This window comes from Lissotriton vulgaris, chromosome 8, assembly GCF_964263255.1.
Source record: "Lissotriton vulgaris chromosome 8, aLisVul1.2, whole genome shotgun sequence".
In the NCBI taxonomy this organism is placed as follows: domain Eukaryota; kingdom Metazoa; phylum Chordata; class Amphibia; order Caudata; family Salamandridae; genus Lissotriton; species Lissotriton vulgaris.
Window position 1 is genome coordinate 1,301,568,715 of NC_141696.1, and position 7,853 is coordinate 1,301,576,567.

Genomic DNA, 7,853 nt, shown 5'->3' on the forward strand with positions numbered 1-7,853 from the left:
CTCCACCTCCTGTGGGGCGTGTGATGTTTCTGCCCTGCACGGTGAAAGGAAAGAAGGAGCCATGTAAACAGAGTGCTCCAGAACTGGTTTGGACTGGGTAAAGACCCCTCTGCCCTCAGAGAACAAAGGATTTTGAAACCTCTGCTGAGGAGAGGAACCTGAAGAAACTGAGGAGAGACTATTCCTAAGCTGAAGTGCTGCTTAGGAGATTGGCCTGCAGTGGTTGCCTGACTGCCAAAGAGAGGAGAAAGAACTTTGTGTGCTTTACTTTCACCTTGTGAAGGATCTCCACGGGCTTGGAAAAGAGCTTGCCTCTTGCTGAAGTCTCAGGGACAACATAGCATAACATAACAGGTGTATTTGTAAAGCGCACGTTCACCCAAGCAACGGGACATCTTGGCGCTGAAATAACAGATGTATATTGTTACCCAACTCAATGGTACTCATTTTATCGACCTCAAATGGATGAAAGGCTGAGTGGACTTTGAACCTATGACCATGAGGTCGAACACAGGCCTCTGAAGTGGAGCATTAGTCCACTGAGCCACCAGACCCGGCATGACTTCACCCCCCAGCTCCCCAGAGTTCTTTGGAAGTGCCTGTTGCTGTTTTGGGCCTTCTGAGGGACTGCATGTCTCAAGGAGCTGGAAGCGCAGCTCAACGAGGAAGAAGCGTGTCGCCGTCGCTGCCGTCGCAACTCCGAAGGAGGGTGTCGCCGCTGTGGCTGACGCATTGCACCGCATCGAGAGAAGCATCTCGCAACGAAGAAGAAGCGTGTCGCCGTCGCTGCTGCTGCCGTCGCAACTCCAAGGGAGAGTGTCCCCGCTGTAGCTGTCGTATTGCACTGCATCGAGAGAAGTGTCTCGCAACGTGAAAGAAGAGTGTCGCCGTTGCTGCTGCTGCCGGCGCATTGTGAATGTCAGCGCTGTAGTTGTCGTATTGCATCGCCTCGAGGAAAGCGCCTTGCATCCCCCGGAGAAGCGCGCCGCCCTCTGAGCTGCTGCCGTCGCATCTTGGATGTTGCTGCTGTAGTTGTCGCATTGTGTGGAAGGTTCTCGCAAACGCCGGAGAAGAGTGTTGCATCTGAAGCTGTTGCCGTCGCATTGCTGAACAAGGGTGTCGCCGCTGCAGCTGACGCATCGAATCGAGACTTCTCGCATCATCGTAGAAGCGTGCCGCATCTAGAAGATCTTCATGTCTTTATTTCTTTGCACCGGAACTTTGCCGCATTTCCATCGCTGCAACATTACTTGTTGTGGAAGAGCAACGCATCGTAAGGTACATTGAGGCAAAGTGTTGCATCTTAGGAACTGACCTGAACTAAGCTAAAACTACCATGTTAAGTATAGTATTGCGGATTTTTGTCGTTTATGGTCTTGTGTTAAATCTATATAAAGAATACTTATTTTTAATATACAACTGTGTGGTGTCCATCTGTAGTGTTGTCACTGGGGTACTGTATGTGGTCACAAATGCTTTACATACTGCCTCTGAGATAAGTCTGTCTGCTCGTGCCAAGCTACGAAGTGGGTGAGCAGGGGTTATTTTAGGAGTGTACCCCCTTACCATGACTAGAGGCAAGGGTCCCTATTTGTCACAAGTATCTACCTGTGCCAACTAGAGACCCCCAAATCTAACACTGACATTGCGTGTTCTCAGCAGAGGTGAGCAGGACAGGACAGGAGCTACCCATTGCTGAAAGAGACCTTATGGTACCTCCGGGTGGGGACGCCATTCATGATCCGCTAGGCATCCACGTCTCAGTTAGTCTACCCTGACATTCAGGGAGCCTGCAGCTGTTGAACCACCAGGGATTCTATATTTACTTCCTGTTTTATTTATATCTATATTGTTATTTCATGTTTACATGCTATTTAAACATACATGTATGACTATTTTGGATTCGATTTATAATGCTTTGTGTATATCCTGACTAAAAGCACTGTCTGTACCCTGTTTTGAATACTATACCATTATAACTGCACTAACCTTGAGTACCATTTTTTCAAACAGATGTATTTCTAGAAGATCCGTCTGTTGCTCACACAGTATATCACCCTCCATTATTTTGTCTTTAAAATCACACTATTGTTTTCATTTCGTTTAGGTTGGGTCCTCTAATGGGTTTTACCAACTTGGGTTGAATCTTTCTGTTCTCCTATCTGCCCTATCCTCGACATGACCGATATACACATATGTGGGTGTCTTTTGTTATATTTCATGTTGCTTACTATGTCAGCCTAGAGAAAGCCCCAGGCTTGTGAGCTGGGAAGGGGCGAAAGATGTGTTGACTGTCCTTTACAAATTGCAGTTCATGTTTTGGAACTCCATCCAAATATAATTAATAATAAAAATGACTATGCACAAACTCAGGACTACTGATTTCATGAACTACAAAAAATAACGCACAATAAAGCTACTCACCTTTGTCCTTCACATCTCTATGGTTGTGAAATAGTGGCATGGATGGAGGGGTAGTGTTGAAGGGGGGAAGAGTAGTCCCTTCGGACAATCTGCAAAACCCACGTGTCTGATGTTATGGACTGCCAGTAGGGTAGGGGATGGCGAATCCTGTTGTCAACTATATTCCCCTGGTGGTAAAGGGGCAGATTAGGAAAGTTTGGAGGCTGCCAGGGGGATGGTGGAATGACCAGAGCACTGGCTGCCTGATCCAGGATATCTGTGGTTACGGCATCCTCAGCCACTCCCAGGGCTGTGGAGCATGTGTGACTGGGAGGGAACTGCTGTAGCTGGAAGCACCTTCACTAGCCTTGAAAGGAGCAAATGGCAGATGTGGGGTGACATTGGGCGGAAAATAGGTCCAAGGACTTGGGCATAGCCTGAGAGTCCCTAAAGTGCTCAAGCACCGAAGTTGCATTGTCTCCAAAGAGAGAGGTGCCATTGAAGGGCATGGCCATAAGGGAAGGCTGGACATCCACTGAAAACATCAGTCATCCTCAACTTGGCGTGGTGCCTCTGGGCCACTGTCGATGAAACCGCTCTACCAAGTGAGTGGGTCGTGTAGAGGCCACATTGTATTGTGAACCATGCAAAATCTCCTCCATCTGCAATAGCCTGAGAGAGAACTGCCCGGGCCTCCTCTGGAACCTGTGGCAGCACTTGGGCAACCGTTTCACCCTGAGTGTGGGAGTAATGGCCCAAAAGGCATGCAGTGTTCACAGATCACAATGCTAGCCTGTCAGAAAAAAAAATTTCTTCCCCAAGGATTCCAGCCTTTTGGATTTCCTGTCCAGGGGATGACAGGGAATGCGCATTGGGACTGCGAGACATAGACGACCAAGCTCTACGGGATGGGGTGTTGGGTGAGGAAGTTTAGGACCCTGGGGCGGGGCGGTGGGCGATCGCCTGATTTGTGGGAGTCCCCGAAAGGACATCAGTAAGAGCGTCATTGATTGGGAGTAAGGGTTCAGATGAGGAAACTCCTGGTTCTAACACCCGTCAAGATGTTGCAAACGAGGGCAAATGAAGGTGAAGGACCTCAGCTGCCCTCCACACCAGCATTGCTGAGGCTCCTTCCTCCATATCCATGGTAGGGAGAGAAAGCATACCAGTGTCTGGAGAAGTAGCGAGTCTACTGGCTTCGCCCAGTTCCTCACACCACTCCATATTTTGATCTTCTTAATAGGGCTGGTATTCTGTAGGGTCTAGCAAACCCTCACATTCTTCGCTGTGACCTAGCCTAAAGGAATAGGGCTCAGGCTCCAATCTATGAGGCAAGGCTCCTGCTGGTATCTGAGTCAGGCGACGCCCACATGGCTCTGTGTTGGAGTCGGGGAACAAAATGTAGATGGCACCGGGAGTGTCGGCATCGGGCAGGTGCCGGGAAAAGTTGTGATAGTATGACCGGCACAGGTCAGGATCTAGGAATGGACCACTCGACCCACTGCAGTTCGGGCAGGAGCTGTCAAACCAGTTGGGGCCCCTCAGAGCCCACGGGGCCCAAAGGCATGCCACAGGGGTCAAGCCCCCCAAAAATGAGGTCCATGGCCTCATAGAATCCTTTCAGTTGGGCAGGGTTCGCTCCAGGTCCTGGACAGTCTGAGCGGCATGGAGTCGGCAGAGGAACAGGCTCCGAGGAACCAGGCATTGAATTTGGAGACGCCCTCATTGTGTCTGCCGACAGACGAAAAGTTAAAGACCGCTTTGACTTTTTGCTCTATTTCTTGTGCCTTAACTTACCAGAGTGTCCCAATGACTTGGAATGGGACAATGACTACTTCAGGCTCCGAGACTGCTCCCGTGACCTTCCTCTCAACTGGGACCTCGATTTGCGTGGAGTTGCATGCCGGGCTGCCATGAGCTTCATGGACTGCTCCCTCAAACCTTTCGACACAACTTCGGGTCGTGGTCACGCTCCAAACACCACAGGAAGAAACGGTGCGAGTTCATCATCGACATTGGCCTATTACAGGGTCTGCAGGTCTTGGATCCAGTCTTTCTAGATGACATAGTCCCAACACAACAGCAGAAAAACCTCAATAACTCTTGACAAAACATCAAAAACTCCAGTCAAATGGTGACCTAGGGGTAGCTCTTCTCCGGATCAGTGCTAACTGATGCTGAAAGAAAAGAAGTGACATTAGCGTGCTTAGGTGGTATCTATATAGATACTGCAACATCACTTCCAGTGCAGAAGATGCGCACGCGGAGCAAATTAATGCCACCTACCGGCTTGTAGGGGTACCACTCACGAAAAATCTTCCAGATCCATTGTCGGCGTCGTGGTCGCCGGGATGACGTTGCGGTGTCTACTTAGAAGCTGCCCCTGTGTGCTGACGTCAGTTCTGACACAACCTTCCACGCCAGAAGTGCAGCGCCATGCAAGACACTGACCTCTGGTGCACAAAACTTGGGTCCTGGAAGGGAGTCCCTATCCCTAGAAGTCAGTTAGTAGAACAGGGAGGATGGGTGGGGCGGTAAGAAATCTATAACTAAATATGTATCTTACATCGTTACCAAAGGTAAGTAAAAGAGGCTGTAGTTATAGAATTCTTACCTTAGAATAGATACCCCAGAAATACCAAACCTGGTGGTGGGTCTGCGAACTAAGTTCACAGCTAAAGTCCTGGAGGAAAGAACAGCCACAAAAGCCACCTCTCCAGACTTGGCTGTCCAGGTCGTAATGTTTAGTGAATGCGTGCAGGGATGCCCATGTGGCTGCCTGGCAGACGTCAACCAGCGGAACTTCACGTCCCAAAGCAGTAGTGGCTGCAGTCGCCCTGGTACAGTGGGCATGCAGTCCTACTGGAGGTTCCTTTTTTGCCAAAGAATAAAGATCTTGAAGCACAGGACAACCCATCAAGAGATGGTATGTTTGTGCATGGCCTGACCTTTCTTGGCTCCCACATAACCTACGAAGAGTTGATCGTCCACCCAGAATTCTTTAGTGCAGGCAAGATAGAAGGACAGCACACGTTTTGGGTCCAGAGTGTGGAGTCTCTTCTCCTCTTTAGAAGAGTGCGGTAAGAAGGTGGGCAATGTGATGGCCTTACCTATGTGGAAAGAGGTAACCACTTTGGGCAGAAAAGAGGGCCTAGTGCGAAGGACCACTTTGTCCGTATGAGCAGTAAGAAAGGGAGGCTTGGAAGACAGAGCCAAGGTGATGGCAAGCAGAAAACCAGTCTTCAAAGAAAGAGGACAAAGAGCACAATTATCTAGTGGGTCAAAAGGAGCACACATAAGGTAAGTAAGTACAAGACTCCAGACCCACAGGGGCATTAGGAAAGGAGGAGGAGGAAAGAGATGAGTAATGCACTTCAGACATCTGTTTACAATAGCGGACTTGAAAAGAGAAGGCTGATCAGGAAGGCGAAGAAAGGCTGAAATGGCCGTAAGATAGCCTTTAAGGGTGCCCAGACAGGAGCCCTGCTAGGCCAAAGAGAGAATGAAGAGGAAAACCTCTGAAAGAGGGGCAGAAAGGGGATCCGCAGCCTTTGCTGTGCACCATGCCAAAAATGTGTTCCATCTACAGGCTTATAAAATGTGTTCCATCTACAGGCTTATAACGATTTAGTGGAGGGACGTCTGGCTGCCAAGATGACATTACAGACTTCGGGAGGAAGGTCAAAAGCTGTCAACTGTCACTGCTCAATCTCCACGCAAGGAGGTGGAGGCTGGACAGGTTCAGGTGGAGGAGCGTCCCCTGGTGCTGCAACAGAAGATCCTCCCGAAGAGGCAGTCTGATCGGAGGATTTATGGCCGTGCTCAAGAGCTCGGGATACCAGACTCTTCGTGCTAGTCCCAAGCCGCAAGAATGACTTTGGCCCGGTCGCTGTTGATCCTCTTCAGCACTCTGGGTAGAAGTGGCCAGCAGACTCAATGTCAGTCTCACCGAAATCCGGGATAGAGGCTGGAACATCGGTATCATAGCCTAAATATCTCGGGCTCACTGCTCTGGAGGATAGGCCCGAAATTGCGCTGTATCCAGAACTGCTCAGATGAAAAGAAGCTTCTGAGAGGGAGTCTGGTGCGACTTCGCCACGTTGATAGTGAACCCCAGTGAATGCAGGAGGTCCGCCTAAGTCTGGAGGTGGGAGACGACAGCCTGGGGCGAGCCCGCCTTCAACAGCCAGTCGTCGAGATAGGGGAAGACTCGAACCCCTGACCTGCGCAGATGAACTGCGACCACTGCCATCACCTTCGTGAACACCCGAGTGGAGCTGGTGAGACCAAAGGGGAGCACAGTAAACTGAAAATGCTCATGGCCTACCGTAGGTAACGCCTGTGGACTGGCAGGATGGGGATGTGAAAATAAGCGTGCTGCAAGTCAAACACTACCATCCAGTCTGCAGGGCCGAGGGCAGACAAGACCTGAGCCAAGGTTAACATTTTGAACTTCTCCTTCCAGAGGAAGCGGTTGACGGCCCTGAGGTCTAAGATAGGACGCAGGCCTTTGTCCTTTTTGGGTACTAGAAAGTAGTGGGAGTAGCAACCACGACCTACTTATGGCACACCCACCCGTTCAATAGCTCCTTTGCCCAAGAGACCCATAACTTCCTGGCAGAGAAGGGCCAAGTGATCCTCCAACATGTGAGGGAGTGCTGGTGGCATGGAAGGAGGGGTAGTTTCGTAGCGGAGAGAGTAGCCCCTTCGGACTATCTGCAAAACCGACCTGTCTGACGTGATGTTGTGCCAGTAGGGGAGGGTAATGGCGAATCCGTTCACCCACTGGCCACTGGTGGCCCTGAAAATTTGGACTAGGCCGCAATTCCACTCGCGAAGAAAGGCGTTGCCAAGAGAGTGCCGCCTTGGAAACGCCAACGCACAGAGCTGATGACATTGCATGTTCTTTTCGGTGGCGAATAGCTCTAACCAAGGCTCTCCCCACTGCTGAAAGAGATCTTGCACTACCTCTGAGCGAAGACGCCATTCGTGATCCATTATGCAATGGCGGCTGAGTTCGTCCGACCTGGCGTTAAGGGAACCTGCAGGTGTTAAACCACCAGGGATTTATTTATTTATTTATTTGACTTGTAAAGCGCAAACTGTCCCCTTGCAGGTATCCTGGCGCTGAACAGCTAAAGAGTAGGGTGAATCGGGCCAGGGGTGTATGTAACCTGATGTTCCAGCCATGTCATAAGGTGAAGGGCCTCTTGACATTGGGTCCACAACCCCACCTCGCCCTGTTTGTTGCAGTACCACATGGCAGTGGTGTTGTCCGTGAACAACTGCACTACTTTTCCTTTGACAGAAGGAATGCCTTCAGTGCGAGATGATCGCCCGAAGCTCCAGAAGGTTGATGTGGAGCCCGAACTCTGCAGACCAGGAGGCCTCTGATCTTCCCCACTCCCATGTGGCCGCCCCATCCCAGGAGTGACGCATCTTTCGCCACC